At 42.9% G+C, this 15,662-nt stretch overlaps 1 protein-coding gene and 1 long non-coding RNA gene across 4 annotated transcripts in view; one reads left to right on the plus strand and one right to left on the minus strand.

The window, feature by feature from the left end:
- Window positions 1-15,662, plus strand: part of fat1a (FAT atypical cadherin 1a) — a 96,289-nt gene that overhangs the window by 30,395 nt on the left and 50,232 nt on the right. The gene's annotated exons all lie outside the window — the stretch shown is intronic.
- LOC125969332 (uncharacterized) lies at window positions 7,621-8,514 on the minus strand. The gene is made up of 2 exons (XR_007481521.1): window positions 7,791-8,514; window positions 7,621-7,701 (listed from the first exon to the last, which is right to left on the minus strand). It is a non-coding gene; the product is annotated as an uncharacterized lncRNA (long non-coding RNA).

Raw genomic sequence — 15,662 nt, forward strand, 5'->3', positions numbered from 1 at the left:
GGGTATTTTTGCTTTGACTTAAAATATGAACACTGTACGGCAAGTTCGGTTCAACTCAAAAAATCAAAAGAACTTAAAAGAAACCAACAGCCTCAGCTAGCTTAATGCTAACATTACAATCCCTTTGACATGCTAACAGTTAGCATGTCGCAAATGATATTTCAACAGGATGGATGTTGCTAGTTTAGACTAGAAGAACGCTGGCTCTAAATAATCTTTAGCGAGTAGTCGGCTCAAAAGTTGAAGCAACACCGTTGCAGTCGGCTAAATGTGCTTCCTAGCGTAAAATTGACCAAAAAATACGGCCGCGACCTGACTTCACATAAAGTCAAGGTCAGTCCCGTGTAAACTGCTTGATCCATTTCAAGGCGGCCGTCCCGCCCGACCTTCCTTAATTCCGTTCAATTCGAGTCGCTATTTTTGCCGGGCTTCCTGCGAAACGGACCTAAGACTTTTATTAGCGCCGGTGCCGGTGAGAGAGAGCGTTAAAAATGGAAGGGACGACTACGAGGGCGACGACACTTTGATTGGTCGCACTCCTTGGCTGCGCTCTGCTGTGTCTCTGCTGGAAATTAGCAGCCGGACTTCTCGTCGATGTTATTGACTTTTCACTAGCCTCCTTTAGCGACTATTGCAAAATTCGTCCAGCTGTCGGAACCAAATTGACATGTTGCTTCCACTCAGTGGTGTGAAGCAACAAAGTATTGGTACTTTTTTTTTAAATTGCTACTTTTAACTCAATTTCTTTCAAATATTATACTTTAAACGATTCCATTGTTGTTTTCAGCTAATCGTCGACTCGATAGCTAAATGAACGCTCGAATAAGTTTACCTTTGATGCTTTTTCTCTGTGGGATGGGAAGAAAAATGACTCCTTGTACTCCAGACAGAATCCAGGAGAAAATCAATATGTTCTGACCGAACATGTTTGCAAAGCGCTTCATAATCGTTTTTTCTGCTCCACCGAAAAGTGAGCGACGTGAACAAGGTGTTGCGTTCAGAAAATCGTACAGCGACTGGAATGCAAATGGCCACTTTTTTTTTTTTTTTCCCCCCATCTGGACAATCAATTCTCATTCCACTCTGCCGGGGGACGAGATTATGGCAGAAAATGATCGGTCTTGTTGGTCTGATGTGGATCTATAAATAGCGCTATCCAGTTTGTGTGACGAGCTAAAATGATGGACCGTCAATGACAGCAAATTTTCATCACAGATGTGAAATACTGTGAAATATTAGGCTAGCTGGAAACCCAATGGGGCCCAAATGTTTGGAAACTGCACCAATCCCTGGCTCAGGTGTCGTTATGCCAGAATTTTCCAAATTTTCCGCTCCAGGGTTCCACAGCTAAGCCCCTCCCCTTTTCTCTGAGGCCCAATTAGTCCCGGTTGACACGCTGATTGACAGGCATTATCGGTTAAGCATTGCCGCCCACGATTCTCTCTGGATCGGAATATTCCAAATGCACACTGAGCAGAAATCACAATGGCACCACTGGTTCAGGCTTAATTTGCCCTCCTGGGGGGTTCCTGAAAGTCAAATATATCACCCCTTTTTTGGATGTTTATTATTAAGCCAGATGAATTCTGCCTAGCAACAAGTGGCCGACTGCCAGTTATAATCAACCGCTCTGAATTCCACCTTCCAGCAATCTTCGAATCGACATGGCTGGCTCCAGAGTTAAATACAGTAGGAGCGGCCCGGTTTGAACTGAGGTCAATTCTATTTAAAGAGCAGACGGTCAGACCCCGGGAAAGAAAAAAAATAAATAAGAAACAAAACAATGAGGCAGCGGAACACGGGAGGAAGGCCTGCTAAATTAAAACCAAGCAGTGAACCAGTTGATTGTTCCAAAAAAAAATCACATTTTGAATGATGTTCAAATGGGCTAAAATTTGAATGTCCTCGGCCAGCGTTGGCGCGTAATGTGATTTTCAAATGATGCTAATCTTCATCGTAATCATCAAAACTGGCAATAGCTACTCGTAAAATTTAAATTCTTATCATTAATCATGTTAGATGAAAGGAAAAATTATGCATGTTCGCCTATTTAAAATCAGGCGGCTAATAACACGCCTGCTACTCGCTTTGGTCAAAATAACCCGAGGATTAAGAATTACACCATATTTTTTATTATCCTCGCTGCTTCATGCAGTCCTCCCACTGAGTGATCGCTAGCGGCTAAAGCTAAGTGCTACATAGCTAGCGGCTAAAGCTAATTGCGGCAGTATGAAGGCAAAAACTAGCATAAATTCCATTTTTCACTAATGAAGGCGGCATTTTCCTTTTTATTATTTCAGACTGAATAGCTAGGAAAGCCCTCCAGAGATGCCGCTATCTGTATACAAGCTATTAAAAAGTCATTTTTCCATAAAGTGTCAGTTTGAAACGGAGACTGATTAACTTGGCTGACTTGTAAAAGTGACACAACTATTGTGTCTCTCGCCATTTGCATTCCGTCGCTCTCCCGGCTCTTTGTCAGCGGGGATCAATACGCCATTTGCGTGCTAATGAAATCCAGCAATAATCCAAATGAAGGAGGAAGAATCGGCCCTCCCCACTTGACACGCGTTAGCGCTCCGCACATTCTCATTATGTTTCGCCGCCGTCATTAGCATATTCAATTAAACGGCCCGTCCCTTTTGGAGGGGGGGGGGGGTGCTATCAGTGAATTCCCAGGCTCAAATTAGGATGAGACTAAAATCAAATAAATGCAACTTATTTAGCATTTGATGAAAAACTTCTTTGCTATTTCCTTCCCCCCAAGGTCTCACAATTTATGCGACTTTAACATTTTTTTTTCCCCCCCAAATGTATGCTTATTGGTATTCTTCCAATGTTACCAAAAGCAGCTAACCACACGTTGACCGCGGCGGATACTCGGCAGGAACAAAAACACGGACGGAGCATGAAGGCAACGCAGCGGTCTGGTCACAAAGGCGGCACGCGTGTGGCCTCCTGGCAACGGGGACGGAGCTTCGCGGCGGGCCGTAGCAGGAGCAGATGCTCCAGTCGCAGGGTTGCCGGCTAAATATAGCCCTGAAATCTCATCCCCGTGATGTTTTTCCGCAGGGGAGCCGCTTTTCAAGAGTCTGTCAAAACGCATCTCAAAAACATTTCGAAAATAGGAGCCATTAAGACGAAAAATGGTATCCGTCTTAAATACGTCCCACATGGAAAAAATAATAGTTCGGTAGATTTAATTTCAGTCAGCATCAATTATTGATGTCTCTGAATTTTAAGGGGGATTTTTTTTATGTGCGTGCGTGGTTAACATTATTAAAAAAAAAAACGGCAAAGGAGGAAAAATAAAGCTCAGAATTAACTCAGCTCAACGTTGTTCTCGTACACCTCGTTCCAACAATTGCATGAAGGTGATCAGGAGGCTGTTCAGTGTCCAAGGCGTCCTACCTTAGCATGAAGCAAAAGCTCCTCTACATACTTTATCAATTAACTTTATATTTTTCAAAAGTTTGCCGGCGCTCGTAATTTATGCGGCCGCTTGTTAATCACGTCGACTGAAGTGTCGTGATTACGCCGTTTCATTTATTCATTAAAGGGTCCAGTTCCACTAGCGTAGCAGCGCTAATCCAGGGTGAAATTGCGCCTTGATGGCGCGTGCCTAGCTAAGCGACACTCCGCCATTTAATTCATCATAAAATGCGACCGCCCCCCCGAGTATTTGTTGGGGAAATTAGATTAAAGCCATGGTCGTCTTTAATGTCCCTGAGTCATCATCAGCATGCTCAAGCAAAGGCAATTATGTCTCAAATGATGCTAATTGGTCGTTTGTCAAACGGCGTCCACTGCGGCTGAGACCGTGGACATTAGGGCTCGTTAATACAGCCTCAGTATTATTATTATTATTACGTGTGATGTCATCAGAAAATATGCAGAGTTGTGTTTCAGTGTATCGGGTTGTGTTCTTGTTTTTGTGTCAAGAGCTTGTCGCTAAAAGCGTTTTTGTCCAGGATTTATTAAAGGGCAAACTTTGCCAAGGGCCACTTACCAAAACCATAAACTAATTCCAAGCCAAAGACAAACCATAACTGAACGATTGCGGGAAGCTGAACAACCAACTGAGCTAGTTTGAAGAAGTAGCGCTAACAAAGCTTGGTGTGGGTAATTAAATGTCTTTAAATCCCATTTTAATCATAAATGAACTTTCCCACACAAATTAAGCTCCAATCATTGAAAACAATCGGATTGAGACAGAGTGTTAAAAGATTGTCGGATCAATCCAATTTCCTCCGATGCTAATCAGTGTTTTTATCGCGGCGCTGTGTCACTCTGGCGTCGAGATAGCATCTGTTAGCCTCTCTTTTAAGGTTGACTTGTTTTTTTTTTTTGAACATATACAGCTGTGCTGTGCAGTAAAACCTAACCGAGAGGTATCGCCGACGTAGCGATTAGCGTGATTTACGGCTAATCCGGTGCAGTGTGACAGGTTTAGCCTCTGATTATGCTGCTAATCTATTCTTGCCGCGAGCAGACCGAGCGCTTTGGTGCTTATTTGTGTCCTTGTCCACTACAACACTATTGATCTATTCGCTAGTGACGCCTTCAAGGCATCTACTACCCAGAATGAGCAACTGATGCTCAATTTCTTTTCCTAATATCATTTTCAACGAGATGATTTAATGCCCAAGTCTTGAGACAGTGATTTAAAGCGCACCGTCGTAGCTAGCATTAGCATTTTGATGGAATGAGCTAACAACAACTTAAAGCCAAACATTTATGTGTCCTTAACCACCAAATCCTTACTTCCTACTCCTAAATCTAATCTGCGATCCAAACTTTGAAGCCGAATCTACAAAAATCCAGTTTTCGCCCCCGACTCTCTGAAGCGATCCGTTCCCCCGACCTTCATCCCAATCAGCCCATTGTTTCACCAGTCAGCCAATCAACTTAAAATTGTGACTTCCAATTGTGAATGGCTGCCACTAAATCCATTTGCTACTCCTTGAGCCTGCCCATACATTCAATTAGTCTTGATTAAGGGCCCGTGATCTCATTCAATCAGAGCGGAGGGCGCTGAGTACTTAATTTGTCCTTTTTTCCCCTCCATCTTTATCGCCATGGTGATCCTGGAGGACGACAAGGCCAAGTAATGTCTCTCATCTGCTGTCTTCAATTGTGCGGCAATTGATGTGTTTCTCGGGTGGCTCGAAAAATGTGATTCGTTCAAAGCAAATTTGATATAGTGGGGTGGGCAAAGCGGGAAAAAAAATCTTAATGTGTGGGGGGGACGACTTTCTTCCCTTGTCCACCCTCTACTGCGCCCCTGTGTACTTCAAATTAAGTACAGGGTACTTTTGCCACCTCTGCATTCCACACATCATAATGACTCGGTTTCCAACGAGCGCTCATTTGCCATCGTTAAGAAACAAAAATCGTTTTCTTTCCTTTCTGCATGCCTCCTAATTAGCCGCTCGTAAATCAATTCAAACAAAAGTCACGATATATAAAAGCTCTTTTTGTTTGTCGGAGGAGCGTCGTGTGAAAACAGTTCTACAAAATAATGAGAGCAGCTTAATTGCGATTGAAAGATGTGTTAGATTTGCTCATAACAAGGGCAAATGAAAGCGAGAACAAAACGTAGCTGAGATGGAAGACATCTCTTCATTAAAAATGCTCAGGGGAAAAGGCTGTCAAAAGAGGCTGGTGACTCGCTTTCATCCACACTTGCGCAACAAAGAAGCAAAGAAAGAAACTAACACAAAAGTTCAACTCAAACAACTGTGCGGGTTCGTCCATGTTGGCTAACTCACACAATGGACAGATGAGCGAAATAAAAACTAAGTACAAAGCGCTAGCTAACTGTGAAATATTAATCAATGTAGTACAACAATTTATTAGCTCTTTTGGCTAACAAAAACGAAATATTTGCTAGTCTAAGGCACCTTTACAAGCTAATGCTATTCCATTCAGCTAATGCTGGCTAGCCAGCTAATAAATGAAATCACATTAGCTTGTAATGCTATATAGCGTGTATCCTTAACAGATAAATAAGAATAAAAACAAAAAAACGAATGCTAGGCTAAAACTAGCACATTGTATCCTATTTGTCCACGTTACAGTGGCTACTTTGCTAATGCTACACTAGCCATATTAGGCATTATAGCATTCCTTTAAGTTGTCTATCTCTGGTTTGTTTGAAATAAGAACATGTGACAGGTGCAAAACTAAAGGATTGGGGAGCTCAGCGATTGACTCAGTCTCGATTACTTCCAATAAGCTTCATCGGTTCGTGTTTTCTGCCTGTCTTCTAGGCCAAATCCCGCAAAGCCATCAAGTCCAAAGAGGATTTACCAAGTTAATCTAGCCGTAAGGTACGCAAAAGAAATTAGCTTAGTTGGACCGTCAGCTGGTGCTGGTGTGCTCTAGTCACGTAGGGTCACTCAGAGTAAATCGGGAGTCAGTCAGATTAACCGATCCATCAACCGATCAATCAATCACCGCCCTTTGGATTTAATCCAAATAGGCTCCAATCAGGAATAGAGAGATGGTGCTGCCAAGCGTGAGTTAGATGATTATTCAGAGGCTTTGTTACAAAACGAGCTGCAAGGGCCCTTTTAATTACACTTATTAAAAGCTAGCAAAAAGTCAAGGTTAGCTCGGGAAGGTTTGGACAAAGTCGCCGCCGACAGAAGCGCAAGGTACAACCCACCAGGGTCTTGTCGGATAACGTTGGCTGAGACTGAAGTGCAAAAACGTGATGGGCATTGATCAAGTAGGAGTTGAAAAGGTTCCCTTCACGGTCACGCCGCTCGATTCACTTTCGAGAGATTGACGCGGACTAAATAAATGTGATTTTCGAGGCTGTGTAAAGGAGCAACATTTATCTTTGACACAAATAAGCTACTTAATGAAGTAAGACCTTTTTTGCCTCGATGGAATTGATTCAGAAGGATTTTGAGTTTCGGTCATCGCGCGAAATGGCGGCAACACTCGAATCGTCCGACAGTTTATCGCGATCAGCCCAAGAATATTTTTGAGCGAGCGGCCCTGCATCGGTGGGAGGCAAACAGCAATAAGAAGGCTCGCGATGAAAACGTCCGATTAGCCAGGGAGAGCCATCGGCCGAGGCTCGCTTCTTCAGATAATTCACGGCTAATCTGCGCTCTGCAGGTGTGCACCTAGCAAAGCCAGCACTTTGCCAGAGATTTCCTCTCTGGGCGCTTATCTTGTCAGCAGGAAGAGCACACATGAACTCACAAACAATAAAAGCCTATCAAGGCTTTCAAAATGCTTTTCGCTCTCATGTCTTTTGGCTTTCATGATCAGTCACTAATTTGATCCATCAGGAAATGTTTACGGACGATAAACTAACGCAGTCTGTCTTTACCCAACGGTGTCGATCTTTTGAGACTGGCTCAAAGGAGATCCATTCACGCCAAACGTTTTTTGTGAAATCGTGCGAGGCTAACGCACCTGAGATCAAGCCCCCCCCCCCCCTAAATATTTTTTTGTTCTTGTAGTTGTTTACCGATAAAAAAAGATGTTCCAAAAATTAACAGAAATACTTTAGATTTTATAATTTTGCATTTTTATATTAAATTCTTTAAAAGTATTGTTTCACTTGGTGATTATGACTTTTCCCCCCCTCGAAAGAAAAAATTTCTTGAAAATATATGGCTTTAATTGAATATATTTTTTGGTCTGTAGTCTGTTTGGTTTCTAACAAAAACTCTTGTTGCCCTGCAGATTGAAAGAAAAAGAAAAAAAAAAGGAATGAATAATAAAACCAACTGATGCTTGAGTCCAATTTCTAATACAAAATAAATGACCTGTTTCTCCCGCTTGAAGCACTTTTACTTTGAAGGAGCCTCGCGCGGCCTTGCGCTGCTGACTCAAAAGTGAATGAAAAATCTCGCTGCAGGCCAGAAGGTCATGTTTCTTCACGAAGTCTTCCATGGCTGGCGGCGGCAGCAACGTGTCATCTCCTCTCCACTTAAGTGCAGTTTCGTGACCGCCAGTCTATTAAAAGCAGGAATGAAAAAAAAGTTATGGCAACACGCACTCTGGCAGCAGAGAAGAATCCACACATTTACTCGTCGAGATGTTTTGTCCACGCCGTCTAACTCCTACAAAAAAAAAATGTGCCGCTTGGTCCTCATTAAATGCTAACGTCCATTGCAAGCTAGTCCCTATTTTTGCCCCCCCCCTAAACTTTTTGGGCTTTCTCGTGCTCTCTTTCCGGCGACTCAGCAATTCTACGACTATTATTTCCAGCGATTGGTTTCTGAGGGAACCAGAACCTCGGGCGCGTGTTCCCGCTCGGCAGGATAGACGATAAAAGCGCGGCCGGCCGGTCTGTCTCTCGGCACGCCGATGCGGACGGATGCAGACAAAGTCTCTCTGGGCTCGAGCCCTGCGGGCTGCGGTCGCGCTCTTCCGCCTCCTCCTCTTCTTCTTCTTCTTCCTCCTCTTCCTCCGCACAGTTGGCCATCTCTCATCGAGGCACATTCTCATTGGCAACATTGCAATGTTTCCCCGCCGCCGATTTGCAGGTTTAATCAAGCGTTTCCGGAATTGTAGCACAAACTACAACAATGTTGGCAGAAAGTTTCTTTTTCTTTTCTTTTTTTTTCCTTCCTGTGCTTTAAATCAACGTCGTCAAGGCCTGATCACAACATTGGTATTCGGGACAGCCTGCAAATTCTACTTTTTACGCCTGCGATATTAATTATGATCATTTTTAATTCCTTTCTGAATATTTATAAAATCTTGAGGAATATGACTTCGAGTTAGCTTAGCGACATACCTGTGCGCTACCCGGGCAACTCAACTCATTTTTCTTCGGGACAGTCTGTCGAAAAAATGTTTGTTTTTTTTTACGTATAAAGAATGAAGAAACACATTTTGTATTTGAGTGTGTTTTATTAGTTTTTTGATTCATGGCAAGCAAAAGTGAAGCGTGCGATGGTGTAGTTTGCCTTGTTGTTGTTATATTGATGTTGTTATTTTGCACGCCATCGGCAGCCACGTCACGCCGGCTTGCTTTGGAGATTAATGGCGCGGGAACGAAGAACAATGAAGGAACGGCGAACACAACAAATCAAACCTTTGCAACTTTTTTTCCCCCCTCTTATCTCAGATTTTAAGGTGACATCGTGGATAATTTACACATTTGTCAGTGTGCCTCCTGGTATAAATTCATTTGGAAAAGGCACTGTCCTTGAAATGTGTTTTGTTTTTAAATCTGTGCTTCATAAAACTATTCTCGTTGACCTCTTAATTTTATATGAATTTCAGTTTTCACTTTGGATTTCATTTCAAATTTTCAATTATCCAATTTTTTTTTCCAATTATCCAATTAAATATCCAACAGTGACAATAGCTTTCCATGCGACCAGTTCACGTTAGCACGTTAGCCACAGTTGTCTTTGGCGGGTCTCTTTCAAGCAGCGCACCTTCGCTCCTTATCAGATTCCTCACCAAGTGTTGACCTTCACATTCAGATTATCAAGACACCCCACCCCCCACCGCCAGCACCAGCACCAGCCTCCCCTTCCTCTCATCAAAGTCTGGCTAGATAAGAAGTGACTGCTCAGTGACTGATAGAGACCTTCCGCAGCCGAGAGATTTTCTGTTATCGGGCCAAAAACCCAGGTGGGGCGGTGCGCCAGAGCATATGGCACCGAACCACGACTCAATTAATCCAATTTTTATTTTTTAAGTTTGGCTGCCACCGTTAAACTAACCCAATCATCTGCGACATTTAAAATTCGCCGAATTAGTCAGCCACCCACCAAGGGGCGAACACCTGGATAGCAAAAAATTGAGATGAGGCTTAGTCAGATGCTCGTGCCTTGAAAGAAAGAAATGTTTGTTGTCCGGAACTTCATGATTGTTATATTTATTCAAAGAGCCCTTTTTGAAATGATCTTTTAATCTGAAACAGAGCACACAAAAAGGTTGGGTAATGAACGACATGCTAACAGCTAGCTACTGCTACCAAGCACCAGATTCGATTCGAACTTGATTTTTTTTTTTTTTTTTTTTTTAATGGAAACATCAAATCCTCTCCTCGGGTTAATTAGCGCACACAAAGCGAGCGGCCATGTTGATTCCCCGGCTGCTGTTCTCCTGCCAAGAGGCGTTGCAGGTGGGCCAAATAACACGTCCATGGTCTTTGTAGGCGGCTTTTAATTGAGTCCCACTCTAACGCCACACAAGCGCAAAAGCAGATGGTACGACGGTTAAGGCGCTCGGCCAAAAATAATCACGGCGGCGCGGGCGCACGTGGCGAGACCTCATTTGAGCTGCCATCAAAGTGGTCGTAGCAGAAAATATGGCGGTGATATCCAGTTACTTTTGTCCAGCAGTATAAAAAAAACAAAAGTATTATGTCATCAAGTGAACTACAATTCCTGGACCTTCCTTTTGCAATTAATACAAAATATATTTTTGGCTACTCTGCTCTAAGTGGCTGAAATTCTGCCTGTGGCCAAAAGGGGGCGCAGTGCATCAACAGCTGTCTGATTTTACCGCTTTAAAGGGACGGTTTCGGAAACTTTCTTATTTGGGATGACTCGGATTCACAGACGTGGCGCTTTTATGTCGGCTATCAAGAGAGCCCCTTCATGCGGATACCGTTTGTCTTTTTAACGGCACGGCACCGCAGTCGCTTTTACGACGGGATAAATCTGAGCGCTACAGACTCGTCGTATTCTCTCACTGTTATTTCATATTTAATATCATTCCTTGTTCAAAGTCTGCCAAGATAATTTTGCGGGATTTTTTTTTTTTAAGTTTGAAACCTTTAGCTCAGCTAGAATCTAAAGAATTCGACCCGCGCGCGGAACGGCTAGCATAAATGTGATGCTAACCGTAGGATGGGAAATGGAAATGTCTTGGCTCAGTTACATTATGAGCTTGCTTATTATAATTATATATATGCTGATGTCGCACAGTGGCATGGAGAATTTTTATGGCTACATTAGAGCAGGAAATGGATCTGATAGCAGGATGGAAAGTGTCACATTTAAATAATTTCATAGATGCTAATGTGAAGCACATAAAGCATTTAAATAACATTTTTGGTCTGGTTTTCCAAGGAGCACCTGAGGCTCACTGAACCTGTATCGTTTGTTTCAGACGTTGTATTTCCAAATCCACAATTATTAATTCATGAACTCTGTATAACGATTTTTCTTATCAGTGTGGGCAGACTTTGGCGTGTTTTTTGTCAATTAACATAATACAAACCTCGGTTTACTCAACAAAGCGATAATGAGGCCGCAAAGACAATGAAGATAATTAATAAATGTCTGAAGATAATTAGTCTTGTTAAAGTAATTAGCTTTTGGCTAAGAGACGTCAACACTGAGCGGTTGGCAAGAGATGTTTTTAAAAACATGCACCAACATGGGCTAATTTTCATATTATTTTGCCGAAAATTAGCGCCGTACTGATGAGAAAAGGCTTGAACAGATTAATTAAAAAAATATTTCAATGAGAAAGATGATTTGGAATAGGAGTGCTTTGAGTTACAAACACTGGGATGGTTGTGTGCTGTCCAAGGTATTGTTTAAAACGGCGGCAAAACGGGGGAGATAAAAAAAAAAAACACTTTTCGTCCTAGTAGTATCACTAAAACGCTGTTATTAAGATAATAAGAGTTATAGACGAAGGAGGCTGAAAACAAAATGAAGGAAATAAATGATAGGAGGCAGCAAAGCAGCGAGGCAAAAAAAAAATACACAAGATAATCCTTATCTGGAAGCGGTCAAGGGTAAACGCCGACACTCCCGCGTGTGACATTGCAAATAACCCAAGTTTGTTTACTTTCAACTATAATAAACTTAATCTGCGCTTATTCTTAAAAACGACCTTGGAGTTGCCTGACGCACTAAATGGGGCCTTTTATTGATCACCCGTCGTGCTTGTGTTAGCCTTATAGCCTAGCTTTGGTATTGCATCTTAATACATCACAAACATTGCCTCCATTTATTCTAGAATGCGCACAAATAAAGGCCTCGCCCACCATGGGCAGTATTTGCAGAAATATGGTGTTTTTTATTAAAAGGTAAAAAAAAAATGTCAAGAGGCACTAAAGGCGCATTTTCTTTTAGTGCAGATGAAATGAGAAACTTGAGGCTAACATAAAGCATAAAGCTTTATTATGATGGTGAATCATACACAGTGCTGCTACTTGAGCAGGTCGCCCACTCTGCCCCCCCCCCCCCCCCCCTCCCCCCCGCCATATTTCACACTTGAAATCAATAGCAGGCAAGTTGGAGCTCACATAAAGTCGTACGACATCCGTCGCCTACGTTTCATGCAGGGATGACCACGTGAGCTAGCATAAAACAGCAATTTTTTTTTTTTACACTTTTTTTTTTAACGAGCTTGAGGACAGCATGAAAACGGTCTGTAATGGCGCAACCTCCTCAATCCATTCTGCAAGCGCTCGCCTCCGCTGGCGATGAGATTCAAAGAGGCTCTCGCACCCCCTCGTTGCCGACATGTCGGTCCGCTACTCCTCTTCCACTCCAGTCGAGTGGCAGCCAGTGAAAAGAATTTGTGGCAAATGTTGTCTGCCTACGGCTGGGCGATATTTTGTTTTGTTTGATGCGTAAAAGACAAAAAATGTGAAATACATCGGCTCAAAACGTTTGCGATTTGTTTTTAGAATGCTAGCCTAGCTAGCGATACTTGCTGCCCTCTGCTGGTCAGAGTAAGACCCTGCACACTAACAGCTATTTTGTATTTTCCGACATTCGGTTCGGAAGATGAAAACTGTCACTTTAAATTCCGTATCGACATATTTTGTTAATAATCGAGATCGTACGATATGAAAAGATATCTTGTAATCTTTTTTTTTTTGCCAGATCACCCAGCCGTCACAATTCCGACGTCCATGGGTTTTAATTTCAACTCCCGTCTTTCTGTTTGGAGCAAGTTCGACACACAGAAAATGGATGGATGGAGAAAAAAATACATCGAGCAATATGTCACCTTCAAGGGTTCTCGTAAATGCATGGAAAAAAGCCGCCCACTCGCTGGGCTGTTTACACTGGAGAGCGGCCCTGATTGTTACTCGAATACCGAAAAAACCCCTCAATGGCTTCAAATGACATCTGGATGAAGAAGTGCGAGATAAAAACGGATGAGGGCTGTCAACTTTGACTGGAGCAAATTATCCACTGTAGACGAGAAGAGAGAAAGACAATTATGGGCGAATGACAGCTGCGGGGAGCAGCGTGATAAACGGCACGTAATGCGTACTCCACCCCCCCGCTGAGTGACGGAGAAGCCAATCAAAAAGTGGCGGGGGGAAGGAAAGGAAAGGTGGGGCCGGCCGACACTCCAACGGAGTCCATCGTGGCCCCTCGCCAGCTACTTGATGATTAATGCCAGCGCGTGCAGGTGGGAGCACGGAAGCGTGGAGTTAGAGATCACTCCAGTCCACATAGGCCCAAAAAAAAAAAAGAATTTTCTCGTCTTTTCTCGCAATTATAATTCAATTATCCAGCCATTTGACAGCCGGCTCGTAACTCAAAACTCAAATCAATTAACTTACTCGTACCTCAAGGTATGTTCATATTTACCTGGGGGGAGTGGCGTGGTTTTTTTTTGTTTTTTTTTCCGTCCGCGATCGAATTGGCGCGGAAGCCTCGACGAGCTGTGAAGGTTGAGGCGAGAAAAGACACGGATTGACACTCTTCTGACCGTGGAAATGTGTTTACACAAAACGGCTGCCTTACGTAACTAGCAGATGGGTAGCACGCACGCACACACACACACACACACACACACACACACACACACACACACACCTTTGCAGCAGATGGATACTTCATTATTGCCGAGAAAAAGCCAGCCTTTGTTTTGAGCTTAGAGGTGGACCGGCAGTCAATTTCCAACACTAAATGAAGTCAGTGTGCACTTGCTAGACTTTAGTGCGAGGACGTGGACGCTTCACACACATTTTCCCAAAAGTGAAGACGTGTACCTTGACAGGTGTTTTTTTTTGGGAAAGACAAAACGAGTCAAAGACGTAACCAATTACATTCATCATCGATGAAAAAATGAAAATCAAGTTTCTTTGCTGTATGCTTGATTTTATTTAGAGAGAAAATATAATGTAAACAACATTTGGATGACGAAACAAAAAGTATACATTTGCAATTGTTCAACTTGGTGGCGGTTGGACTTACGACTTGTATTCCCGTGGCAGGAAGTTAAAGTGCAAATGCGACGACGCGAACGGGAAATAGATTCGTGCACCCCCGCCCCACCCCTCCCCCCTCGCGGGTTCGAGCGTATTTTATTACAATCGCCCAGATTCCATTACTACGCCTGCTGTGTTGCTGAGCACAAATACAAATATATATCTATCAGGCCAAGGATGACTTATGCGCTACAAAAGAAATGGAATAATAAAGCCGATTGATCGCCTGCGATCCACACAATGGACATTGTGGTCCGACATGGCCAAGTTACTTCTTCTGGATTCCAAAGACTCGTCTAGCTTGCTAGCTCGTCTTTGTCAGACTCACTTTGGAATCCTCGTTAACAAGTTGTTTGAAACCCTCTTTGTGCCAAGACTATTGTAGTCGGGGGGAGGGGCTACGAGAGCAAATAGTTTTTCAATTCCTTTCAATAAAACAAAAGGTTTTGATCTGAAAATTGAATTACAAGCTTGGCACAAATTCAACGTATTGCTGTATAAGTCTAATCATATCCGTTCTAAATAACCTTGCATTACAATCAGACCTTTCTACACAACATTAACTACTTTCTGTGTGTGCAGATGAATGTGTGTGCGTGTGTGTGTGTTTTTACCGTCACTACCAGCGCAGTGCGGCTGTGCTGTGTTTAATGGTCCAAAAGGAGTGCAGACGCCAGTAATGGCCCCCTCATTGTTTTGCAGCTTACACACACGCACACACACACACACACACACACACACACACACACACTGTATGAGTGAGCCTCTTGATGGCAAGTGCACATTTCATTCCAATGTCAGCCTATCCAGTGTCCATCTTCACGAGTTACGATGTGGCCGAGCGGGCTCCTTCAGACTCGATTTACGGAGCGCCGTCCGTTCCCGTTGGCTTTGGGTGCAATTGAAATCAGAAATTAGATTGCCGTGAAATAATGTTTCTATTTTGGGTTTTGTTCAAATGTGCAGGCGCGATCAGGATGGACTTGGTCGCTATTAACTTCATCTGGTTCTTTGGTGAACAGCTATTAAATCAGGAATGTTTCCTTATTTTTATTTTTTTTTAAATGGAATAATTTAGCACGAGTTGTACTTGGCTGCAGCGATGTGTCGTGTTGTATAAATAATGCTAATCAGTTTGCGTTTCCCCAAGGCGGAGATGCGTGAAAAGGATGCAGGTACATCTATCTCCAAAGCGTCCAAGCACGCCACTTTGATGTTGTGCCTTAAGGTCCTCCCAAAAAAGATTTTTATCTCCACTTTTTTCACGCCGTGCTTGATTTGTGAGTCGGTATATTTGTTTTTTTTTCCTTCTCCAAATATGCATCGAGAGAGTAGTAGTCCATTCCAAACTCCAAATCGTTTGAAGCACATTTTTTGGGCCATTTTCAAGGAATGTCCAAACCCAAATTTGACCTCAAGATTCTGCCCAAAACTTTTTTTTTTTTACAAGATAACTTTTCAGGGTTTTGGCTATTGTATG

The sequence above is a fragment of the Syngnathus scovelli genome, chromosome 5, assembly GCF_024217435.2.
Source record: "Syngnathus scovelli strain Florida chromosome 5, RoL_Ssco_1.2, whole genome shotgun sequence".
In the NCBI taxonomy this organism is placed as follows: Eukaryota; Metazoa; Chordata; class Actinopteri; order Syngnathiformes; family Syngnathidae; genus Syngnathus; species Syngnathus scovelli.